The sequence below is a fragment of the Procambarus clarkii genome, unplaced genomic scaffold, assembly GCF_040958095.1.
Source record: "Procambarus clarkii isolate CNS0578487 unplaced genomic scaffold, FALCON_Pclarkii_2.0 HiC_scaffold_103, whole genome shotgun sequence".
In the NCBI taxonomy this organism is placed as follows: domain Eukaryota; kingdom Metazoa; phylum Arthropoda; class Malacostraca; order Decapoda; family Cambaridae; genus Procambarus; species Procambarus clarkii.
The window spans coordinates 2,485,862-2,513,849 of record NW_027189136.1 but is presented as its reverse complement, the minus strand read 5'-3'; positions in this window follow the sequence as shown (position 1 = coordinate 2,513,849).

Here is a 27,988-nt window from a genome sequence, read left to right as displayed (position 1 = left end):
CAGAAGCAACCACCTAGTGACCCACCAGCAGCAACCTTCCAGTGACCCACCAGCAGCAACCTTCCAGTGACCCACCAGCAGCAACCTTCCAGTGACCCACCAGCAGCACCCATCCAGTGACCCACCATCAGCAACCATCCAGTGACCCACCAGCAGCAACATTCCAGTGACCCATGAGCAGCAACCTTCCAGTGACCCACCAACAGCAACCTTCCAATGACCCACCAGGAGCAACCATCCAGTGACCCACCAGCAGCACCCATCCAGTGACCCACCATCAGCAACCATCCAGTGACCCACCAGCAGCAACCATCCATTGACCCACCAGCAACAGCCTTCCAGTGACCCACCAGCATCAACCATCCAGAGATCCCCCAGCAGCAACCATCCAGAGACCCCCCAGCAGCAACTATCCAGTGACCCCCCAGCAGCAACCATCCAGAGACCCCCCAGCAGCGACCAACCAGTGGCCGACCAGCAGCAACCATCCCGTGACCCACCAGCAGCGACCAACCAGTGACCGACCAGCAGCAACCATCCCGTGACCCACCAGCAGCGACCAACCAGTGACCGACCATCAGCAACCATCCAGTGACCCACCAGCAGCAACCATCCAGTGACCCACCAGCAGCAACCATCCAGTAACCCACCAGCAGCATCCATCCAGTGACCCACCATCAGCAGCCTTCGAGTAACCCACCAGCAGCAACCTTCAAGTGATCCACCAGCAGCGACCATCCAGTGACCCACCAGCAGCAACCATCCAGTGACCCACCAGCAGCAACTATCCAGTGACCCACCAGCAGCAACCTTCCAGTGACCCACCAGCAGCAACCTTCTAATGATCCACCAGCAGCGACCATCCAGTGACCCACCAACAGCAACCTTCCAGTGACCCACCAGCAGCAACCTTCCAGTGACCCACCAGCAGCAACTATCCAGTGACCCACCAGCAGCAACCTTCCAGTAACCCACCAGCAGCAACCTTCCAGTAACCCACCAGCAGCAACCTTCAAGTGATCCACCAGCAGCGACCATCCAGTGACCCACCAGCAGCAACCATCCAGTGACCCACCAGTTGCAACCTTCCAGTGACCCACCAGCAGGTACCTTCCAGTGACCCACCAGCAGCAGCTATCCAGTGACCCACCAGCAGCAACCTTCCAGTAACCCACCAGCAGCAACCATCCAGTGACCCACCAGCAGCAACCATCCAAGTGATCCACCAGCAACAACTATCCAGTGACCCACCAGCAGCAACCTTCCAGTGATCCACCAGCAGCAACCTTCCAGTCTCCATGGAAGGGGGGGGGGTGCACGCACTGCTCAGAGGCGGGCTTTCTCCTTGTCTGATGTTGTGGCGCTGACCATGGCATCAGCATTTTTTCCCTCCAGCAGGTGGTCCCAGCTGGACTGTTTATGTTTTATGGTTGGCTCTATGATGGGTGCTGGGGCTGCAAGAGCATCCCACTGATTTGAACGTTCATTGAAAGCAGGAACGTGTATTCCTGCTGAATCACTCAGGGATTCATGTAGAATATCTTTTACGAGGTCGTGCGATGCATGGAAGGAGGAAAGGAAGGCTGGAAGAGCAATCTGGGAGGCTGTGCGGACACCAAGGCCTCAGAGTCTTACAAGGAGGGTTGCTTGCTCCTACTGCGAGTCGTCCAATGGCAGGTGCAGGACTTTCACCAGCAAGACCTCAGAAGGGTGTCATACACGTTTCATTTAGGGCTGTTGTAGGATGGAAAGCAGCTCAGAAAGAAAGTAAGTCAACTTAATGAGAGACAGGCATCTTGTGAGGAGGAAGAGAGCATCATGGGCATCAGTCTTGTCAATCCTGTCCAGCATTCTCTTTAGATCAGTAATTTTTGCAGCCAGGACCTCCTCGATTGCTTGTGGGCCAATTGGGGAACCCAGGAGGGTGCAGTCACGTGGCTCGACAACAAGAATGGTCTGGAAGAATTTTTTTTATTTTGCCAGTGATGTCTGGGTTGCGGGAGACTATTTCGCATTTGGATGCATTGAGAATGAGGCCCAAGGCTGCTCCTTGCTCCTGGATTTTCCTTACATCCTCCAGAATGGTATCCGGGGTGGTATATATATGTCGTACCTAGTAGCCAGAACGCACTTCTCAGCCTACTATGCAAGGCCCGATTTGCCTAATAAGCCAAGTTTTCATGAATTAATTGTTTTTCGACTACCTAACCTAACCTAACTTTTTCGGCTACCTAACCTAACCTAACGTATAGAGATAGGTTAGGTTAGGTTAGGTAGGGTTGGTTAGGTTCGGTCATATATCTACGTTAATTTTAACTCCAATAAAAAAATTGACCTCATACATAAAGAAATGGGTAGCTTTATCATTTCATAAGAAAAAAATAGAGAAAATATATTAATTCAGGAAAACTTGGCTTATTAGGCAAATCGTGCATTGCATAGTAGGCCGAGTACGACGTTCTGGCTACTAGGTACAACATAAATATATATATATATATATATATATATATATATATATATATATATATATATATATATATATATATATATATATATATATATATATATATATATATATATACATATATATATATATATATATATATATATATATATATATATATATATATTGTGATGATAATCTCTTTCAAGAGAGATTGAGCCTGCTCTTCCCTACTTAAAGTTACGTCAAGTATACACGTACAAGATGCTACATTCAAGATACGTCACCAGTAGCACAAAACGTTTTGACCAGGAGGCAAAACGTACCCTAACACCCCCCTACTCCACACAGGCTCGTCGTCAACCAGCAAACTACCCATCCCAGCCTGCCTGCTCCTGATTGGTGACTCGCCAACCGGGCACCTGCACCCTGCACCTCAGCGCTACCTGAGTCGACGTCTGAGGGGAACCAGCCATCAACTTCAGAATATTCTTTCGTGCTCTTAGAGTTGACATCTCTCTCTGGCATACTAAGCTCTCTGACTTTCGTATACTAAGGGAGGTCTCAGCTAAACCCAATATTCTCAGATCCATTTCACCATTATAATATTTAATCTATTGTGTTTTTGCATTTATCTTTGTTAATTAATTGCACCAATCTCAAACCCGAGATTTGTCTTTATTTTCATTTATGTTTAAAGTAAATATATTAAAGTTTCATTGTTCATACTTTGTGTTTTACGTGTTCCTCCCTCTCACTTACCACAAACAACAGGCAAGCAGTCTATATTTTTTTGTAAGTGTGACCAGGCATTGACACCTGCCATTGGAGGTCTGCCGAACATCTATACTCCAACACATTCCCGTCACAATATATATATATATATATATATATATATATATATATATATATATATATATATATATATATATATTGAATATATATCTTTCCTCGAATATATATATTCGAGGAAAGAATAATGAAAGAAATTATCCGTAAAGGAGTAAAAAGCATTACTCCTAACCAAAACATAAACCTGATAATATTCTACAAAACCAAGAAGACTTCCGAACTCCTTATCAAAAACAGTCCGAAGCCGACGGAGAACCCTCTACAGCAGTCAAGCGTTGTATACATGTACACTTGCCCCCACGAAGGATGTAACCTTCAATGTAAGTACATAGGTATGACGTCGACCAAGCTGACGAGGCGTTTGACATGCCATATTCAATCCGGTGCCCCTAGGAATCACATGAGACAAGCCCATGACATCACCCTAACAAGAGAAATGTTGAACAAGAATACCTGCATAATAGACAAAACTCAAGATGCAAGAAGATTACAAATTCTTGAGGCAATTCACATAAGAATAGAGCGACCTACCATGAACACCCAAATCACGGAGCTATTTACTCTACCCACCATGAGAGTAAGGACAAGACAAGAACATATCGATGCCAACACAGAAGACAATGTCCAACATAATAGGCCAATTACACTGGATTGATCTTTGTGTTTAGATAGGAGCTGCCTCGTATGGGCCAATAAGCCTTCTGCAGCCTCTATGTTTCACCTCACATTTATCCCTTATGTATCCCCCCATGTTTTCACCTTTATTGTATTATCACCTGACCCAGTGCGGGTATAAAATCAACTAGTATTGAAAGATCTGTTCACTTGAGAATGAACCATGGAGGTTCGAAACGTTGTGCAAATTATATAAATAAGTGTAATACACTCTATAGTAAATCACTTCTTTTCTTCACCTTAAAAGTACGAAAATGAGTTTTGGAGAACTCCTATTTCAATTAAGCCCTGATGCTAAGAAAATAGTTAGAGGGATAGAAGCCCTAAACCAGAAAATAATAAATACAGAATATGCGGTCATATTCAATGAAGCATGTTTGAAAGAAAACCTGCTGCCAGTATACACCAATATATATATATATATATATATATATATATATATATATATATATATATATATATATATATATATATATATATATATATATATATATATATATATATATATATATATATATATATATATATATATATATATATATATATATATATATATATGTCGTACCTAATAGCCAGAACGCACTTCTATGCCTACTATTCAAGGCCCGATTTGCCTAATAAGCCAAGTTTTCATGAATTAATATATTTTCTCTAATTTTTTTCTTATGAAATGATAAAGCTACCCATTTCATTATGTATGAGGTCAATTTTTTTTATTGGAGTTAAAAATAACGTAGATATATGACCGAACCTAACCAACCCTACCTAACCTAACCTAACTTATCTTTATAGGCTAGGTTAGGTTAGGTAGCCGAAAAAGTTAGGTTAGGTTAGGTTAGGTAGGTTAGGTAGTCGAAAAAACAATTAATTCATGAAAACTTGGCTTATTAAGCAAATCGGGCCTTGAATAGTAGGCATAGAAGTGCGTTCTGGCTATTAGGTACGACATATATATATATATATATATATATATATATATATATATATATATATATATATATATATATATATATATATATATATATATATATATATTGTGACAATAATCTCCTTCAAGAGATTGAGCCTGCTCTTCCCTCCACAAACACGTCGTTGAAATTATATAAAACGACTATGGAAGACATGTCCAACAACAACAACACCAGCAAGGCTTGCCAGGGTGAGCAAAACGTATGCAGCCAGCCACCTGTTCGGACTCCAACCACCAAACTACATGTTGATCGCTACCGGCTCCGCTGATTGGTCGCCGGTCTGGCTGCACCTGCACTCGCCCCCCCATACTACTTGATGTCTGGGGTCGCCCCAACTTCAGACCTCAGAATGTTCAGTGCTCTCGTTGTCACCACTCCTCCCAGCTAGACGCTAGCGTGTACTGAGAGAAGTGGTGGCTTAAAGCCAATATTCCAACACCTCCCATTTACTTTGTATTGCACTTCTTGTTATTTTGCCTTAACGTAACTTTTCATTGTGTCATCTAATTATTCTTATTATTTTGATTGATTGATTTTATTATAAGAATTTGTTTGTGCATTTTATTCATGTTTTGATTTATTTAACGTAATTAAAATTTCATTGTTAAAGTTTACTTGTGTTTTGTGTGTCTTCTCCTTACCTTACCACAGACGAAGTTCCAGTTTTTTTCTATTTTTTTTATAACTATGTGACGAGGCCATACCCCTAGCCTTAAACAGCCGAACACCAACGCGTTACCGTCACAAGTTATATGGGGGCCTGTCCTAGGAGCTTCACTCAGGTACTGGTGCCAAGTGGTAATTTATGGTAAGCGTATTTAACTTTGTTAACGTAGCTTTACTATTTTTCATATTCAATTTCATTTTTTATAAGGTGCGGTGTATTGTGCATTACGAGAGTAACATATAGTGAAGGTGAGACAACTTTGGATTACGTGGTGACTGTAGGCCTCAGTCATACTCTTAATTGGTCATCTCTCCCTCCATGTTATTACTCGTATTTACCATCTATGTCCCTTGAATATTTCTCATTCTGACAGATCATCATATTGGTACCCTGGTACTGTGGTCTGCCCCGGGTCAAGAGTACCCAATCTTCTGCAATCTGACTGTAGGAGGACAAAGAGGGCCATAGTTCCTCTAGCTCGAACTTTAGTTGCTGAATTGGGACCTCAGCAGCAGTTCTCGTCACCAGTTGACACCTCGCACCCCTACACGTCAGTCAGAGATGATGATACATACAACGGTAGGGAATTAGCTTATTTTTTCAGAGCACAAAAGTTCGCTAATTCTGTAAGTATCATATTAAATTCAGTGGGAAAAACTTGCTTTATGTCCTATAGAGACTTGGCAAGGTATGCCTACATCCTTGGACTACCAATTTTACTTTTGAAGCATTTAACTGTTTCATTTGTTTTCGAAACTTTGTTTCATTTGTTAGTAGGATTTTCTTGCCCTTATTCTCTTACATGAGTACCGGGTACAAGATTTCCTGCGCCCTGGATTTAATTTAATCATTTAATATCTTTCACTTAACGTTAATTGTTAAAGATCACACAGGATAGGTACCAGTTGCCACGTTGTCCTGTTTCTGACATTTCACTATTGAATATTCGTGTACCTTTATTTGCTAATTTCACCATGTTTCGTCTCCAAACTTTCCGTGCAAATCCAGCAGGTGAAATAGGGACTTTAAGTCGTGCCAAGAGGACTGAATTACAAACTCTTGCACATGAGTATCAACTAGAAGTTCCCTACCAAGCCAACAAAAATGACCTACACAACCTGTTGCTGGATTACTATTTAGAGCAAGGTAAGATAGACTCTGAAACTCATGAAACTTACTATATTGCAGATAAAACTGACTTGGCAACGATGAAACTCAAACTAGAGCTGGCCAAGATTGAACGTGAGCAGCAAAGGGAAGCCCTCGAACAACAAGAACGAGCTGCTGCCATACGGAGGGAAGAACAAGAACGCGAAGCTGCTTTGAGGAGAGAAGAACACGAACGAGGACTCGCCCTCCAAGAACGTGAGGTTGCACTACTCCAGGAGCGGGAACGAGTACAGCTTGAAGCACTCCAGGAGCGGGAACGCGTACAGCTTGAAACCAAACAACGCGAGTTGGAAATGCAACGTGAACATGACAAGCAACAAGCAACTCTGGCTCTAGAGTGTCGTCAACGTGAAATCGCCTTGGAAACTTCCCACTTCACTCAACGCCAACAAGCTACTGCCAATCTTCCCGTCAGTTTTAATATATCACATGCAAGTAAGTTAATGCCATCCTTTGTAGAAGCAGAAGTTGATGTGTTTTTCACCACCTTTGAAACCCTTGCTAATCAACTCAGTTGGCCTGTCGACCAGTGGGCCACACTTCTCAGAGTCCATCTTACAGGTAGAGCTGCAGTCACACTCAGTACTTTGGCGTCTGAGAATGACTACTACACTCTGAAACAAGCAGTGTTGGACGCCTACCTACTTTCCACAGAAAGTTATAGAAGGAAATTCCGTGACCACCTGAAGGCAAGTACCACTACCTTCCTTGAGTTTGCTAACACGAAACGGAGGTATTTCATGAAATGGCTGGAAGCAGCACATGTCTCTACTTTTACAGAACTCGTCAACCTGATGCTTGTTGAAGAATTCTTGAGACGTGTGCCGCCTCCTGTCCGCCTCTACTTAGCAGATAAAGAAGAAACCGACTACCTGAAGTGTGCTAAGTCGGCTGACACTTACAGCCTCATCCACCGGCTGACACCTGAACCATCCTCCAGTAAGAAGTCGTGGTACAGTTACGAGAAGGTGAGCCCCGATCAAGCTGGTTCACAACTGTACTGCAAGTATTGTAGACTCTATGGACATACCATAGACAAGTGTGGTAAGTCTCAATACAAGGGAACCACTGACCAACAAAGACCCAAACCAACTCCTCCTAAGTCCGGTAAGCCTGTGATGAATGTTGGTGTTGATGTTAATGATCTTTCTCTTTTCAGTAACCACCTGTATACTGGAACTGTCTCTGCCAACGGTTCAAATCCAGAGGGACGTTTCAAATTGAAGATCTTGAGGGACACAGCGGCTCTACAATCGATCATCTTGAAGTCGGCTGTGCCCAACATAGTCTACACCGGGGAAACAGTCTTCATCACTGACCTCACTGCTACCACTCCATACCCTCTCGCCAGAGTCCACCTGGATTGTCCCTACGTGAACGGGGAAGTCCAAGTCGCCGTCAGGGAAAAGCCTTTTCCCATGCCTGGAGTGCAACTTCTCCTAGGCAACGACTTGGCAGAAGACCTACAACCGACCAACCTGATCGTCATGGACAAACCCCAGGTGTGTAACTCTGTGCCAATAAACCCTATTCTTGAGTATGTTCCAGCAGAGGTTCAAGAGAGTGATGAAGTTTCTCCTCCGGTTCTCGTGACCACCCGTGCACAAGTCGCACGTCCACAGCCAGCTGACTCTACTGCTACCGCTGTCCCTCAAGACCCTCAGAAACTACCCCCGCATCTGACCAAGTTGGAGTTCCGTAAGTTGCAGAGGGAAGATCTTACGTTAACACCATTGTTTTTCCAGGCTGAGACTCAACCCGACAGTATTCCTGGGTTCTTCTTAGAGAACGACTTGCTCTACCGCAGATATAGACCCAGTAAACTGAAGGAGGAGGACGATTGGGCCAACATCGAACAACTTGTGATTCCCACCAGCCTGCGGCCCACTATTCTACACCTGGCCCACGGAGCATTCTCCCACTACGGCTTCAACAAGACTTACCATGGGATTCGTCAAGACTACTACTGGCCAGGTATGGTAAATAACGTCAAACAGTACGTAAAACAGTGTCATACATGTCAGATGGCAGGCAAACCGAACGTCTCCATTCCCAGAGCACCACTGATTCCCATACAGGTGCCTGCGGAACCTTTCCACAGACTCATAATAGACTGTGTTGGTCCTTTACCTCGGACCAGTTCAGGTAACGCCTACATCCTAACCATCCTGTGTCCTACCACCAGATTTCCCATAGCAGTTCCAGTGAAGAACATCACGGCTGCTACGGTTATAAAACATCTATTGAAGATCTTCACTCAATACGGATTTCCCAGGGAGATTCAAAGTGACTGTGGCACCAACTTCACCAGTGATCTCTTCAAAAGGACACTGGAGGAGTTCAACATCAAACAGGTATTGTCCAGCCCCTATCATCCTGCTTCACAGGGTTCTCTTGAACGTAGTCATCAGACCATCAAAGCACTCTTGAAAAAGTTTTGTAGTGAAACCTCAAAGGATTGGGATAAGCAGATTGACCTAATAATGTGTATTTTCAGAAGTCTCCCCAATGAGTCCCTAGGAGTATCTCCTTATGAGATGCTCTACGGCCGTAAGTGCCGTACTCCCCTTAAGGCTTTCAAAGACTCTCTCAGAGATGCCACCTTCAGTGAGCATCAGAATGTGCCCCAGTTTCTTCAAAACCTTCAACACATTCTAGAGAGAGTCCACCGCTTTGCCCATGATAATCTATTGAAAGCCCAGGTGAGAATGAAGACTCATTACGACCAGACCAGCAAAGTAAGAAAATTCAAGCCGGGAGACTTCGTCCTTGCCTATTTTCCTATCCCAGGTTCACCTTTACAAAACAGATTTTCAGGACCCTACTGCGTCAAAGAGTGCAGAAGCAACAACACTTACGTCATAGAGACTCCAGATAGGCGGCGGAAGACCCAGCTGTGCCACGTCAACCTCCTGAAGCAATATAATGGTACTCCTCCCACTGTCCTGACTAATTATTCTACCTTCACAGAACCCTACATCCACAGTGAGACCATCCCAGCTTCTCCTCCCGAAAGCACTGACAAGGAGTCGGCGCTTTCTAATTCCGAAATCCTTAATGATCTTCCCAAATGCTTTCAGGATAATAATCGTGCTCCTATGCCCTCTTCTAATTCCACTCTCACCTCGTCAGATAAGCCCTTCATCCTCCATGTCGACGCCAATGGTACCGACGATGGTGGTGTCGTGATGCAGCAACGAGGCGAGAAGAATACACCTGTCAGCGACTACTGCTACAAGGAACGACGGAACAATTGGCAAGGAGCTACTCTTCCTCATCCTGAAGCTTCAGCACTTCACTCCACCCCTGAAAAGTGCTCGGTCCACCATCAACACGGACCACACCACCCTACACCTCCTGCAGCACGCCCCCTTCTCATCTCAACGTCTTCTACTATGGGCTTACTAACTGCAGAAATTCAACCTGGAGACACGCTATACCAAGAGTCTGACAACATCTTAGCCCCTGATCTCTCCAGAGTTTATGAAGTAGAAGCGACTCCATCCATTACTCCACCACATAACGACGTACTTCTTCCAGAACCGCAGGCTTCGGGGGAGAGTTGTGACAATAATCTCCTTCAAGAGATTGAGCCTGCTCTTCCCTCCACAAACACGTCGTTGAAATTATATAAAACGACTATGGAAGACATGTCCAACAACAACAACACCAGCAAGGCTTGCCAGGGTGAGCAAAACGTATGCAGCCAGCCACCTGTTCGGACTCCAACCACCAAACTACATGTTGATCGCTACCGGCTCCGCTGATTGGTCGCCGGTCTGGCTGCACCTGCACTCGCCCCCCCATACTACTTGATGTCTGGGGTCGCCCCAACTTCAGACCTCAGAATGTTCAGTGCTCTCGTTGTCACCACTCCTCCCAGCTAGACGCTAGCGTGTACTGAGAGAAGTGGTGGCTTAAAGCCAATATTCCAACACCTCCCATTTACTTTGTATTGCACTTCTTGTTATTTTGCCTTAACGTAACTTTTCATTGTGTCATCTAATTATTCTTATTATTTTGATTGATTGATTTTATTATAAGAATTTGTTTGTGCATTTTATTCATGTTTTGATTTATTTAACGTAATTAAAATTTCATTGTTAAAGTTTACTTGTGTTTTGTGTGTCTTCTCCTTACCTTACCACAGACGAAGTTCCAGTTTTTTTCTATTTTTTTTATAACTATGTGACGAGGCCATACCCCTAGCCTTAAACAGCCGAACACCAACGCGTTACCGTCACAATATATATATATATATATATGTCGTACCTAGTAGCCAGAACGCACTTCTCACCCTACTATGCAAGGCCCAATTTGCCTAATAAGCAAAGTTTTCCTGAATTAATATATTTTCTCTTTTTTTTTCTTATGAAATGATAAAGCTACCCATCTTATTATGTATGAGGTCAATTTTTTTTTATTAGAGTTAAGATTAACGTAGATATATGACCGAACCTAACCAACCCTACCTAACCTAACCTAACCTATCTTTATAAATTAGGTTAGGTTAGGTAGCCGAAAAAGTTAGGTTAGGTTAGGTTAGGTAGGTTAGGTAGTCGAAAAACAATTAATTCATGAAAACTTGGCTTATTAGGCAAATTGGGCATTGCATAGTAGGCTGAGAAATGCGTTCTGGCTACTAGGTACGACATATATATATATATGTGTGTGTGTGTAGCCAGGAAGCATGTGACGGATGTGTGTGTGTGTGTGTGTGTGTGTGTAGCCAGAGAGCATGTGACGGGTGTGTGTATGTAGCCAGGGAGCATGTGACAGGTGTGTGTGTGTGTGTGTGTGTGTGTGTGTGTGTGTGTGTGTGTGTGTGTGTGTGTGTGTGTGTACTCACCTAGTTGTGCTTGCGGGGGTTGAGCTCTGGCTCTTTGGTCCCGCCTCTCAACTGTCAATCAACAGGTGTACAGGTTCCTGAGCCTATTGGGCTCTGTCATATCTACACTTGAAACTGTGGATGGAGTCAGCCTCCACCACATCACTGCCTAATGCATTCCATTTGTCAACCACTCTGACACTAAAAAAGTTCTTTCTAATATCTCTGATATTAGATATGTGTGTGTGTGTGAATGTGTGTGAGTGTAGCCAGGGAGCATGTGACAGGTGTGTGTGTGTAGCCAGGGCGCATGTGATTGGTGTGTGTGTGTAGCCAGGGAGCATGTGACAGATGTGTGTGTGTAGCCAGGGAGAATGTGACAGGTGTGTGTGTGTAGCCAGGGAGCATGTGACAGGTGTGTGTGTGTAGCCAGGGAGCATGTGACTGGTGTGTGTGTGTAACCAGGGAGCATGTGACGGGTGTGTGTGAGTGTAGCCAGGGAGCATGTGACAGGTGTGTGTGTGTAGCCAGGGAGCATGTGACTGGTGTGTGTAGCTAGGGCGCATGTAACAGGTGTGTGTGTGTAGCCAGGGAGCATGTGACAGGTGTGTGTGTGTAGCCAGGAGCATGTGACTGGTGTGTGTGTGTAGCCAGGGCGCATGTGACAGGTGTGTGTGTGTAGCCAGGGAGCATGTGACTGGTGTGTGTGTGTAGCCAGGGCGCATGTGACAGGTGTGTGTGTGTAGCCAGGGAGCATGTGACAGGTGTGTGTGTGTAGCCAGGGAGCATGTGACTGGTGTGTGTGTGTAGCCAGGGAGCATGTGACGGGTGTGTGTGAGTGCAGCCAGGGAGCATGTGAGAGGTGTGTGTGTGTAGCCAGGGAGCATGTGACTGGTGTGTGTGTGTAGCCAGGGAGCATGTGACAGGTGTGTGTGTGTAGCCAGGGAGCATGTGACTGGTGTGTGTGTGTAGCCAGGGAGCATGTGACTGGTGTGTGTGTGTAGCCAGGGAGCATGTGACAGGTGTGTGTGTGTAGCCAGGGATCATGTGACAGGTGTGTGTGTGTAGCCAGGGCGCATGTGACTGGTGTGTGTGTGTAGCCAGGGAGCATGTGACGGGTGTGTGTGAGTGTAGCCAGGGAGCATGTGACAGGTGTGTGTGTGTAGCCAGGGAGCATGTGACAGGTGTGTGTGTGTAGCCAGGGAGCATGTGACTGGTGTGTGTGTGTGTAGCCAGGGAGCATGTGACTGGTGTATGTGTGTAGCCAGGGAGCATGTGACGGGTGTGTGTGAGTGTAGCCAGGGAGCATGTGACAGATGTGTGTGTGTAGCCAGGGAGCATGTGACTGATGTGTGTGTAGCCAGGGCGCATGTGACAGGTGTGTGTGTGTAGCCAGGGAATATGTGACAGGTGTGTGTGTGTAGCCAGGGAGCATGTGACTGGTGTGTGTGTGTAGCCAGGGCGCATGTGACAGGTGTGTGTGTGTAGCCAGGGAGCATGTGACTGGTGTGTGTGTGTAGCCAGGGCGCATGTGACAGGTGTGTGTGTGTAGCCAGGGAGCATGTGACAGGTGTGTGTGTGTAGCCAGGGAGCATGTGACTGGTGTGTGTGTGTAGCCAGGGAGCATGTGACGGGTGTGTGTGAGTGTAGCCAGGGAGCATGTGACAGGTGTGTGTGTGTAGCCAGGGAGCATGTGACTGGTGTGTGTGTGTAGCCAGGGAGCATGTGACTGGTGTGTGTGTGTAGCCAGGGAGCATGTGACAGGTGTGTGTGTGTAGCCAGGGAGCATGTGACAGGTGTGTGTGTGTAGCCAGGGCGCATGTGACTGGTGTGTGTGTGTAGCCAGGGAGCATGTGACAGGTGTGTGTGTGTAGCCAGGGAGCATGTGACAGGTGTGTGTGTGTAGCCAGGGAGCATGTGACTGGTGTGTGTGTGTAGCCAGGGAGCATGAGACTGGTGTGTGTGTGTAGCCAGGGAGCATGTGACAGGTGTGTGTGTGTAGCCAGGGACCATGTGACAGGTGTGTGTGTGTAGCCAGGGAGCATGTGACTGGTGTGTGTGTGTAGCCATGGAGCATGTGACGGGTGTGTGTGAGTGTAGCCAGGGAGCATGTGACAGGTGTGTGTGTGTAGCCAGGGAGCATGTGACTGGTGTGTGTGTGTAGCCAGGGAGCATGTGACAGGTGTGTGTGTGTAGCCAGGGAGCATGTGACTGGTGTGTGTGTGTAGCCAGGGAGCATGTGACTGGTGTGTGTGTGTAGCCAGGGAGCATGTGACAGGTGTGTGTGTGTAGCCAGGGAGCATGTGACAGGTGTGTGTGTGTGTAGCCAGGGAGCATGTGACTGGTGTGTGTGTGTAGCCAGGGAGCATGTGACTGGTGTGTGTGTGTAGCCAGGGAGCATGTGACAGGTGTGTGTGTGTAGCCAGGGAGCATGTGACAGGTGTGTGTGTGTGTAGCCAGGGAGCATGTGACTGGTGTGTGTGTGTAGCCAGGGAGCATGTGACTGGTGTGTGTGTGTGTAGCCAGGGAGCATGTGACAGGTGTGTGTGTGTAGCCAGGGAGCATGTGACAGGTGTGTGTGTGTGTAGCCAGGGAGCATGTGACTGGTGTGTGTGTGTAGCCAGGGAGCATGTGACTGGTGTGTGTGTGTAGCCAGGGAGCATGTGACAGGTGTGTGTGTGTAGCCAGGGAGCATGTGACAGGTGTGTGTGTGTGTAGCCAGGGAGCATGTGACTGGTGTGTGTGTGTAGCCAGGGAGCATGTGACTGGTGTGTGTGTGTAGCCAGGGAGCATGTGACAGGTGTGTGTGTGTAGCCAGGGAGCATGTGACAGGTGTGTGTGTGTGTACCCAGGGAGCATGTGACGGGTGTGTGTGAGTGTAGCCAGGGAGCATGTGACAGGTGTGTGTGTGTAGCCAGGGAGCATGTGACTGGTGTGTGTGTGTGTAGCCAGGGAGCGTGTGACTGGTGTGTGTGTGTAGCCAGGGAGCATGTGACAGGTGTGTGTGTGTAGCCAGGGAGCATGTGACAGGTGTGTGTGTGTGTAGCCAGGGAGCATGTGACGGGTGTGTGTGAGTGTAGCCAGGGAGCATGTGACAGGTGTGTGTGTGTAGCCAGGGAGCATGTGACAGGTTTGTGTGGGTGTAGCCAGGGAGCATGTGACTGGTGTGTGTGTGTAGCCAGGGAGCATGTGACTGGTGTGTGTGTGTAGCCAGGGAGCATGTGACAGGTGTGTGTGTGTAGCCAGGGAGCATGTGACAGGTGTGTGTGTGTAGCCAGGGAGCATGTGACTGGTGTGTGTGTGTAGCCAGGGAGCATGTGACGGGTGTGTGTGAGTGTAGCCAGGGAGCATGTGACAGGTGTGTGTGTGTAGCCAGGGAGCATGTGACTGGTGTGTGTGTGTAGCCATGGCGCATGTGACAGGTGTGTGTGTGTAGCCAGGGAGCATGTGACAGGTGTGTGTGTGTAGCCAGGGAGCATGTGACTGGTGTGTGTGTGTAGCCAGGGAGCATGTGACTGGTGTGTGTGTGTAGCCAGGGAGCATGGGACAGGTGTGTGTGTGTAGCCAGGGAGCATGTGACAGGTGTGTGTGTGTAGCCAGGGAGCATGTGACTGGTGTGTGTGTGTAGCCAGGGAGCATGTGACAGGTGTGTGTGTGTGTGTACTTACTTTGTTGTACTCACCTAGTTGTGCTTGCGGGGGTTGAGCTCTGGCTCTTTGGTCCCGCCTCTCAACCGTCAATCAACTGGTGTACAGGTTCCTTAGCCTATTGGGCTCTGTCATATCTACACTTGAAACTGTGTATTGAGTCAGCCTCCACCACATCACTCCCTAATGCATTCCATTTGTCAACCACTCTGACACTAAAAAAGTTCTTTCTAATATATCTGTGGGTCATTTGGGCACTCAGTTTCCACCTGTGTCTTCTAGTGCGTGTGCCCCTTGTGTTAAATAGACTGTCTTTATCTACCCTATTAATTCCCTTGAGAATCTTGAATGTGGTGATCATGTCCCTCCTCTGACTCTTCTGTCTTCCAGCGAAGTGAGGTTAAATTCCATCCGTTAACTACTCTGACACTGAAAAAGTTCCTTCTAACGTCCCTGTGGCTCATGTGTTATCTTGAGATCTTGAGGTTATCTTGAGATGATTTCGGAGCTTTAGTGTCCCGCGGCCCGGTCCTCGACCAGGCTTCCACCCCCAGGATGCAGCCCGTGACAGCTGACTAACACCCAGGTACCTATTTTACTGCTAGGTAACAGGGGCACAGGGTGAAAGAAACTTTGCCCATTGTTTCTCGCCGGCGCCTGGGATCGAACCCAGGACCACAGGATCACAATTCCAGTGTGCTGTCCGCTCGGCCGACCGGCTCCGCTCAGTTTCCACCTGTGTCCCCTTGTTCGCGTCCCACCAGTGTTGAATAGTTTATCTTTGTTTACCCGGTCGATTCCCCTGAGAATTTTGTAGGTTGTGATCATGTCTCCCCTTACTCTTCTGTCTTCCAGTGTCGTAATGTGCATTTCCCGCAGCCTTTCCTCGTAACTCATGCCTCTTAGTTCTGGGACTAGTCTAGTGGCATACCTTTGGACTTTTTCCAGCTTCGTCTTGTGCTTGACAAGGTACGGGCTCAATGCTGGGGCCGCATATTCCAGGATTGGTCTTACATATGTGGTGTACAAGATTCTGAATGATTCCTTACACAGGTTCCTGAACGCTGTTCTGATGTTAGCCAGCCTCGCATATGCCGCAGACGATATTCTTTTTATGTGGGCTTCAGGAGACAGATTTGGTGTGATATCAACTCCTAGATCTTTCTCTCTGTCCGTTTCATTAAGTACTTCATCTCCAATTCTGTATCCTGTCTGGCCTCCTGTTTCCACTGCCTAGTTTCATTACTTTGCATTTACTCGGGTTGAACTTCAACAGCCATTTGTTGGACCATTCACTCAGTCTGTCTAGGTCATCTTGTAGCCTCCTACTATCGTCCTCAGTTTCAATCCTCCTCATAAAGGAGGATTCATCAATCCTCTCACCCATGTCCCTACCTAATCCACCTACCTCTCATCCACGTCCTTTCCCAATCTACTTCCCTCTCATCCGTATCACTACTTAATCCACCACTCTCTCATCAATGAATGCAATATCATTCATAGATAACTGGGAACACTTATATAGTGGTATGGGAATTGATATGGAGAAAGGAGACAATGAAAGTATGTGTTGATGAAGGAAATAACTTGCAAAATAAACAGGGAAGTAGAAGGGCTAAAATAATAATAATACACTTAGAGTATATTACACTAACAGTAGGAGTCTAAGAAACAAAATAAACGATTTAAATGCTCTTGTCTGCACAGAAACAATAGATATTATTGCACTTACCGATACGTGGATGAATGTAGAAAATAGAGAACAATTAGCTGAATATCTAATAAATGGATATAAGTTATTTCATATAAATATTCATAGAAGACGAGGAGGGGGAGTAGCCATATATGTTAGGGAAAACTTGAAATGTAGTCTCAAAGAAGGAATCAAAGCTGAGCCACACAGAGAAACTATTTGGCTAGAAATAAACGAAAATGCTAAAAATCTTATAATAGGACTTATGTATAGGCCACCGAACTTAGACAGAATGGAAGTAAAGCATCTGTAGGATGAAATATCTAGAGCATCTAGGTCTAACAGTATTTGTGTTATGGGTGACTTTAATTTTAGTGGAAAAAACTGGTTTAACAGAAGAGGGAACAAAGAAGCAGATTTTTTTTAATTTATTGTCGATTGCTTCCTTAAGCAACGCATTTAGGAACGAACGCGGGAAAATGATATGTTAGACTCGGTGTTAGCTAATAGGGAGACACAAATTAATGACACTGAAATAGGGAGTGAGCTAGGGGGACAGTAATCACAAGGAAATCCGATTTAGAACTGAATGGAACAGGTGTGTAAGAGAAAATTCTGTTGCAGTGCCAGATTTCCGAAGAGCTGATTGTAATGGACTATGAAATTTCTTGGGTGAAACAGATTGGAAAGTCCTGGGCATGGAGGGTGGGGGGTGGGGGGGGGCGGTCTTGGAGCGAGACGAGAACCCAGCGATAGGTGAAGTAAAAAGGGATTTCGATGTGGATTCAAAATATAACTTATTTAAAAATATTCTAAGCAAAGCACAGGAACGAAGTATACTATACAAAATGATTAAGTTCAAATTCAAACTCAAATATTTATTCCGGTAAAAGTACATACAAAGAAGATAAGTTACAAACAAAATGTTGGATTTAAAGATAGAGTCAGTACATGCAATACCTAATGCCACTAATACGTACAGCGTTGCAGGCATTATAATAATAAAGACCCGAGAAGGATAACAAAGGATCTGGTGAACCTTATAGCTGGAAAGAGAACTTGATAAAAAAGGATAAAGAACAAGAAAGTCAGTTTAGAACAAGAATTCGTCCAACTGGTTAGAAATGTTTATAAGAGATAAGGAGGGCAAAAAGAAACTATGAAGTTCGTATAGCAGGGCATATATACAGTTCATATAGCAGGTTCGTATACAGTTCGTTCGTATAACAATGACAAATCCTAAAGGATTTTTCGGTAATCTCTAGTAACACCTCAGACACCGGGGGTGTAGGTGACTCTGGTATATGACACACAGGTGGCACGGCCACTGGTATATGACACACAGGTGGCACGGCCACTGGTATATGACACACAGGTGGTACTGACACTGGCATATGACACACAGGTGGCACGGACACTGGTATATGACACACAGGTGGCACGGACACTGGTATATGACACACAGGTGGCACGGACACTGGTATATGACACACAGGTGGCACGGACACTGGTATATGACACACAGGTGGCACGGACACTGGTATATGACACACAGGTGGCACGGACACTGGTATATGACACACAGGTGGCACGGACACTGGTATATGATACACAGGTGGCACGGACACTGGTATATGACACACAGGTGGCACGGACACTGGTATATGACACACAGGTGGCACGGACACTGGTATATGACACACAGGTGGTACTGACACTGGCATATGACACACAGGTGGCACGGACACTGGTATATGACACACAGGTGGCACGGACACTGGTATATGACACTCAGGAGATTGGGGGTGTAGGTGACATTGGCACAAGACACACAGGACACACACGACACACAGGACACACGGACACACAGGACACACAGGACACACAAGACACACAGGACACACAGGACACACACGACACACAGGACACACAGGACACACAGGACACACAAGACACACAGGACACACACGACACACAGGACACACACGACACACAGGACACACAGGACACACAAGACACACAGGACACACAGGACACACAAGACACACAGGACACACACGACACACAGGACACACACGACACACAGGACACACAGGACACACGGACACACAAGACACACAGGACATACAGGACACACAGGACACACGGACACACAGGACACACACGGCACACAGGACACACAGACACACAGGACACACAAGACACACAAGACACACAGGACACACGGACACACAAGACACACAGGACACACAAGACACACAGGACACACAGGACACACAGGACACACGGACACACAGGACACACAGGACACACAGGACACACGGACACACAGGACACACACGACACACACGACACACAGGACACACGGACACACAGGACACACGGACACACAGGACACACAGGACACACGGACACACAGGACACACGGACACACGGACACACACGACACACAGGACACACAGGACACACGGACACACAGGACACACGGACACACAGGACACACAGGACACACAGGACACACAGGACACACAGGACACACAGGACACACAGGACACACGGACACACAAGACACACAGGACACAAAAGACACACAAGACACACAGGACACACAGGACACACAGGACACACAGGACACACGGACACACAGGACACACAGGACACACAGGAAACACGGACACACAGGACACACGGACACACAGGACACACAGGACACACAGGACACACGGACACACAGGACACACGGACACACAGGACACACAGGACACACAGGACACACGGACACACAGGACACACGGACACACAGGACACACAGGACACACGGACACACAGGACACACGGACACACAGGACACACGGACACACGGACACACAGGACACACGGACACACGGACACACAGGACACACGGACACACAGGACACACGGACACACAGGACACACAGGACACACAGGACACACGGACACACAGGACACACAGGACACACGGACACACAGGACACACGGACACACAGGACACACGGACACACAGGACACACGGACACACAGGACACACGGACACACAGGACACACAGGACACACAGGACACACGGACACACAGGACACACGGACACACAGGACACACAGGACACACAGGACACACGGAAACACAGGACACACGGACACACAGGACACACGGACACACAGGACACACAGGACACACAGGACACACGGACACACAGGACACACGGACACACAGGACACACAGGACACACAGGACACACAGGACACACAGGACACACGGACACACAGGACACACGGACACACAGGACACACGGACACACAGGACACACGGACACACAGGACACACAGGACACACAGGACACACAGGACACACAGGACACACAGGACACACGGACACACAGGACACACAGGACACACAGGACACACAGGACACACGGACACACAGGACACACGGACACACAGGACACACGGACACACACGACACACAGGACACACACGACACACAGGACACACGGACACACAGGACACACGGACACACAGGACACACGGACACACAGGACACACAGGACACACAGGACACACAGGACACACGGACACACAGGACACACAGGACACACGGACACACAGGACACACAGGACACACAGGACACACAGGACACACAGGACACACAGGACACACGGACACAGCGGCAGGGAGGGCAAGACTGGTCACTGGTCACGGAGGTCATCAACACGCATCATCTTCCAAGCTGAGTGCACGCGGGCCCGTCACGTGCTCCCTACTCACCCTCACGCGCTCCCGTCACGTGCTCCCTACCCACCCTCACGCGCGCCTGTCACGTGCTCCCTACCCACCCTCACGCGCGCCCGTCACGTGCTCTCTACCCACCCTCACGCGCGCCCGTCACGTGCTCCCTACCCACCCTCACGCGCGCCTGTCACGTGCTCCCTACCCACCCTCACGCGCGCCCGTCACGTGCTCCCTACCCACCCTCACGCGCGCCCGTCACGTGCTCCCTACCCACCCTCACGCGCGCCCTGTCACGTGCTCCCTACCCACCCTCACGCGCGCCCTGTCACGTGCTCCCTACCCACCCTCACGCGCGCCCGTCACGTGCTCCCTACCCATCCTCACGCGCGCCCGTCACGTGCTCCCTACCCATCCTCACGCGCGCCCGTCACGTGCTCCCTACCCACCCTCACGCGCGCCCGTCACGTGCTCCCTACCCACCCTCACGCGCGCCCGTCACGTGCTCCCTACCCACCCTCACGCGCGCCCGTCACGTGCTCCCTACCCACCCTCACGCGCGCCCGTCACGTGCTCCCTACCCACCCTCACGCGCGCCCGTCACGTGCTCCCTACCCACCCTCATGCGCGCCCGTCACGTGCTCCCTACCCACCCTCACGCGCGCCCGTCACGTGCTCCCTACCCACCCACACGCGCGCCCTGGCTACACACACACACACACACACACACACACACACACACACACACACACACACACACACACACACACACACACACACACACACACACACAAACACACACAACTGGAGATGCAGGCTGGAGTGAAAGGGAAGGTACTCCGTTGGATAAAGGAGTACCTAAGCAACAGGAGACAACGAGTCAGTGTGAGGGGTGAGGTCTCAGATTGGCGAGACGTTACGAGTGGAGTCCCGCAGGGGTCAGTCCTTGGACCTGTACTGTTTCTGGTATATGTAAATGATCTCCCAGAGGGTATAGATTCGTTCCTCTCAATGTTTGCCGATGATGCAAAAATTATGAGGAGGATTGAAACTGAGGACGATAGTAGGAGGCTACAAGATGACCTAGACAGACTGAGTAAATGGTCCAACAAATGGCTGTTGAAGTTCAACCCGAGTAAATGCAAAGTAATGAAACTAGGCAGTGGAAACAGGAGGCCAGACACAGGATACAGAATAGGAGATGAAGTACTTAATGAAACGGACAAAGAGGAAGATCTAGGAGTTGAAATCACACCAAACCTGTCTCCTGAAGCCCACATAAAAAGAATAACATCTGCGGCATATGCGAGGCTGGCTAACATCAGAACAGCGTTCAGGAACCTGTGTAAGGAATCATTCAGAATCTTGTACACCACATATGTAAGACCAATCCTGGAGTATGCGGCCCCAGCATGGAGCCCGTACCTTGTCAAGCACAAGACGAAGCTGGAAAAAGTCCAAAGGTATGCCACTAGACTAGTCCCAGAACTAAGAGGCATGAGTTACGAGGAAAGGCTGCGGGAAATGCACTTTACGACACTGGAAGACAGAAGAGTAAGGGGAGACATGATCACAACCTACAAAATCCTCAGAGGAATCGACCGGGTAAACAAGGATAAACTATTCAACACTGGTGGGACACGAACAAGGGGACACAGGTGGAAACTGAGTACCCACATGAGCCACAGAGACGTTAGAAGGAACTTTTTCAGTGTCAGAGTAGTTAACGGATGGAATGCATTAGGCAGTGATGTGGTGGAGGCTGACTCCATACACAGTTTTAAATGTAGATATGATAGAGCCCAGTAGGCTTGGGAATCTGTACACCTGTTGATTGACGGTTGAGAGGCGGGACCAAAGAGCCAGAGCTCAACCCCCGCAAGCACAACTAGGTGAGTACAACTAGGTGAGTACACACACACACACTCAGATATAAGAAAAATGTCGGTGAACGACCAAGTGACAAGACTAAGTAAGACAGAGGGGGCATATACTGAAAGTGACAAGGAAATCTGCGAGGCACTGAATGCCAGTTTCCATGGAGTGTTCACTACCGAGCCTGAGCAGCTCCCATTGTTGGAAGGGGTTACCCTAGATGAAAGACTATCAGATATAGAGGTGACAGCAGAGGAGGTAATGAAACAGTTGACAACTCTAGATGCAACTAAAGCGGTTGGACCAGACAAAGTATCACCGTGGATACTAAAAGAAGCAGCGCAGGCCCTCAGCGTGCCTCTGGCAATGATCTTTAATGAGTCACTTATGTCGGGAGAATTGCCCAGTTGCTGGAAGAAGGCAAATGTCGTGCCGATCTTCAAGAAAGGCGATAGGGAGGAGGCACTTATTTAACTATAGACCTGTATCACTGACAAGCATCCCCTGTAAAATACTGGAAAGAATAATTAGGCTACGACTGGTTGCACACCTGGAGAACATTAGGTTTGTGAACAAACATCAACATGGGTTCTGGACAGGGAAATCGTGCCTAACAAACCTTCTGGAACTCTATGATAAAATAACGAGGATAAGACAGGACAGAGATGGTTGGGCAGACTGCATATTTCTGGACTGCCAAAAAGCCTTTGATACAGTACCGCACATGAGACTGCTGTTCAAACTCGAGAGGCAGGCGGGGGTGGGGGGAAAGGTCCTAGCATGGATAAGGAACTACCTAACAGGAAGGAGCCAAAGAGTTACGGTAAGGGGCGAGAAGTCGGACTGGCGAACACTAACAAGTGGAGTACCACAAGGATCGGTGCTGGGACCAATTCTATTTCTTGTATATGTTAACGACATGTTTACAGGCGTAGAGTCCTACATGTCGATGTTTGCGGATGACGCAAAGTTGATGAGAAGAGTTGTGACAGATGAGGATTGCAGGATCCTACAAGAGGACCTGAACAGGTTGCAGAGATGGTCAGAGAAATGGCTACTGGAATTCAACACGAGCAAATGTAAAGTTATGGAAATGGGACTAGGAGATAGGAGACCAAAGGGACAGTACACAATGAAGGGAAACAGCCTACCTGTGACGACGCGCGAAAGAGACTTGGGTGTGGACGTAACACCTAATCTATCTCCTGAGGCACATATAAATAGGATAACGACAGCAGCGTACTCTACACAGGCAAAAGTTAGAACATCATTCAGAAACCTAAGTAAGGAGGCATTTAGGGCGCTTTATACAGCCTACGTGAGCCCAGTCTTAGAGTATGCCGCCTCATCATGGAGTCCCCATCTGAAGAAACATATAATGAAACTGGAAAAGGTTCAGAGGTTTGCAACGAGGCGCGTCCCAGAGCTACGAGGGATGGGGTATGAGGAGCGCCTGAGGGAACTGTGCCTTACGACACTAGAAAGAAGAAGGGAGAGGGGGGACATGATAGGAACGTATAAGATACTCAGAGGGATTGACAGAGTGGACATAGACGAAATGTTCACACGGAATAGTAACAGCACGAGGGGACATGGATGGAAGCTTGAAACTCAGATGAGTCACAGAGATGTTAGGAAGTTTTCTTTTAGCGTGAGAGAAGTGGGAAAATGGAATGCACTTAAGGAACAGGTTGTGGAAGCAAATACTATTCATACTTTTAAAACCAGGTATGATAGGGAAATGGGACAGGAGTCATTGCTGTAAACAACCGATGTTCGAAAGGCGGGATCCAAGAGTCAATGCTCGATCCTGCAGACACAACTAGGTGAGTACAACTAGGTGAGTACACACACACACACATGAGACATGAAAATGAACAGAAGAAAGTGAGCTTCAAGGCGATGTACACTAACATAGACGGGATTTCAAATAAAACAAGTGAACTTGGAGAATGGGCACTAGAAGAAAACCCAGACATAATAGCACTCACAGAAACAAAGTTAACGAAAATCATAACAAACGCAGTGTTTCCACAGAGCTACTATGTAGTGAGGAAAGAGAGAGAAGGGAGAGGAGGAGGTGGGGTAGCTCTGCTACTAAGAGAAGGTTGGAGTTTCGAAGAGATGGTAATTCAGAACTGTGAAGGTTTCAGTGACTACATTTCAGGCACCATAGCAACTGGAGGACAGAAAATTATAATAGTAGTCATATATAACCCCCCACCAAATGACAGAAGACCCAGACAGGAATATGATAGAAACAACTTGGCCACCATCAATATAATAGAGAGAGCAGCTTCTGTGGCTAGCAGGAACGGATCCAGACTTCTAATCATGGGAGACTTCAACCATGGGAAGATAGATTGGGGGAACAGAGACCCACATGGAGGCCCAGACACATGGAGAGCTAAGCTGCTGGATGTGGCAACAAGAAACTTTCTAAGTGAACACGTCAAGGGACCGACAAGAATGAGAGGAGGGGATGAACCAGTCTTGCTTGATCTGATATTTACCCTAAATGAGTCGGATATAAGGGAAGTTAAGTTGGAAGCCCCCTTGGGAATGAGTGATCACAGTGTATTGAGCTTTGAGTACCTGGTTGAGCTAGGAATTATCACCCCCAAAAAAGAACTGGGAACCAAAGGGCTGGCGTACCGAAAAGGAAACTATGAGGAAATGAATAAATTCCTATGGGATATACATTGGGACACAGAACTCGGAACCAAGTCCGTACAAGACATGATGGACTATGTCACCCAAAAATGTCAGGAGGCTGTAAACAGGTTTGTCCCTGCCCGACAGGAAAAAACAGAGAAGCAAAGGAAGAATCCGTGGTTTAATAAGGAATGTATGAAAGCAAAGGAGCAAAACAAAAGGGCATGGAGGAACTTCCGTACTAACAGAACACCAGAAAGTAGAGAGAGATACCAGAGAACCAGGAACGAGTATGTCAGTGTGAGAAGAGCAGCTGAGAAAAGGTATGAAAATGATATAGCTAATAAAGCCAAGACCGAACCCAAGCTACTACACAGTCACATAAGGAGGAAGACAACAGTGAAGGAACAGGTGATGAAACTTAGGGTGGGCGAGGACAGGTACACAGAGAATGACAAAGAGGTGTGTGAAGAACTCAACAAAAGGTTCCAGGAGGTCTTTACAATAGAACAGGGAGATGTCGCGGCGCTAGAAGAGGTGGCAGCAAACCAGGTGACCTTGGATAGGTTCGAAATTACAAGAGATGAGGTCAAGAAGCACCTATTGGAGCTGGATGTGAGAAAAGCTGTTGGGCCGGATGGAATCTCGCCATGGGTATTGAAAGAGTGTGCAGGAGCACTTTGCCTACCACTCTCCATAGTGTATAGTAGGTCACTGGAAACGGGGGACCTACCAGAAATATGGAAGACTGCTAATGTAGTACCAATATACAAAAAGGGTGACAGACAAGAGGCACTGAACTACAGGCCAGTGTCCTTAACTTGTATACCATGCAGGGTGATGGAGAAGATTGTGAGAAAAAACCTAGTAACACATCTGGAGAGAAGAGACTTCGTGACAACCCATCAACATGGGTTCAGGGAGGGTAAATCTTGCCTTACAGGATTGATAGAATTCTACGATCAGGTGATAAAGATTAAACAAGAAAGAGAAGGGTGGGCGGACTGCATTTTTTTGGACTGTCGGAAAGCCTTTGACACAGTACCCCATAAAAGGTTGATGCATAAGCTAGAGAAACAGGCAGGAGTAACTGGTAGGGCGCTCCAGTGGATAAGGGAGTACCTAAACAATAGGAAGCAGAGAGTTACAGTGAGGGGTGAGACCTCAGACTGGCGTGAAGTCACCAGTGGAGTCCCACAGGGCTCTGTACTTGGACCTATCCTGTTTCTGATATACGTAAATGATCTCCCAGAGGGTATAGACTCATTCCTCTCAATGTTTGCTGACGACGCCAAAATTATGAGAAGGATTAAGACAGAGGAGGACAGCTTGAGGTTTCAAGAAGACCTGGACAAGCTGCAGGAATGGTCGAACAAATGGTTGTTAGAGTTTAATCCAAGCAAATGTAATGTAATGAAGATAGGAGTAGGAAGCAGGAGACCAGATACAAGGTATCACTTGGGAGATGAAATACTTCAAGAGTCCGAGAGAGAGAAAGACCTGGGGGTTGATATCACGCCAGACCTGTCCCCTGATGCTCACATCAAGAGGATAACCGCAGCAGCATATGCCAGGTTGGCTAACATAAGAACGGCCTTTAGAAACTTGTGTAAGGAATCTTTCAGAACATTATATACCACATATGTTCAGACCAATCCTGGAGTATGCGGCACCAGCATGGAGTCCATATCCAGTCAAGCATAAGACTAAAATGGAAAAGGTTCAAAGGTTTGCCACCAGACTAGTACCCGAGCTGAGAGGTATGAGCTACGAGGAGAGACTACGGGAATTAAACCTCACTTCGTTGGAAGACAGAAGAGTTAGGGGGGACATGATCACCACATTCAAGATCCTCAAGGGAATTGACAGGGTTGATAAAGACAGGCTGTTTAACACAAGGGGCACACGCACTTGGGGACACAGGTGGAAACTGAGTGCCCAAATGAGCCACAGAGATATTAGAAAGAGCTTTTTTAGTGTCAGAGTGGTTGACAAATGGAATGCATTAGGAAGCAATGTGGTGGAGGCTGACTCCATACACAGTTTCAAGTGTAGATATGATAGAGCCCAATAGGCTCAGGAACCTGTACACCTGTTGATTGACGGTTGAGAGGCGGGACCAAAGAGCCGGAGCTCAACCCCCGCAAGCACAACTAGGTGAGTGCACACACACACACCCTCACCATCCCCTCCCGCTCTCCCACCTCCCCCCCCCCCCTCTCCTCTCTCTCTCTCCTACATCTCTCCTCTCTCTCTCTCTCTCTCTCTCTCTCTCTCTCTCTCTCTCTCTCTCTCTCTCTCTCTCTCTCTCTCTCTCTCTCTCTCTCTCTCTCTCTCTCTCTCTCTCTCTCTCTCTCTCTCTCTCTCTCTCTCTCTCTCTCTCTCTCTCTCTCTCTCTCTCTCTCTCTCTCCCTCTCTCTCCCTCTCTCTCTTACAGGGAAAACATGGAAGGGACACGAACTCAGGGTGCCAAACGCAGGATGACAATCGCAGCTGAAACAAATTCAGAGGAAGAGGGGGAACAGGAAGCCTGGATGAAGGGAGTATTCCAGCAAATGTGGGAGAAATTCAGTGAAGGACTGAGGGTAATGAGGGAGACAGTTGCCAACCTGCAGGATGAACTAAGGGCACCAAAGGAGGAGATAAGATGCCTGAAGGAGACTTCTCCACATTACCAGACACAAACCGTGCCTCAGGGAGATGGGAATGCTACTGTGGAGGGGACTTCCACACCTCAGCTCTCATTTGCTGAAATGCTTAAAAAGAG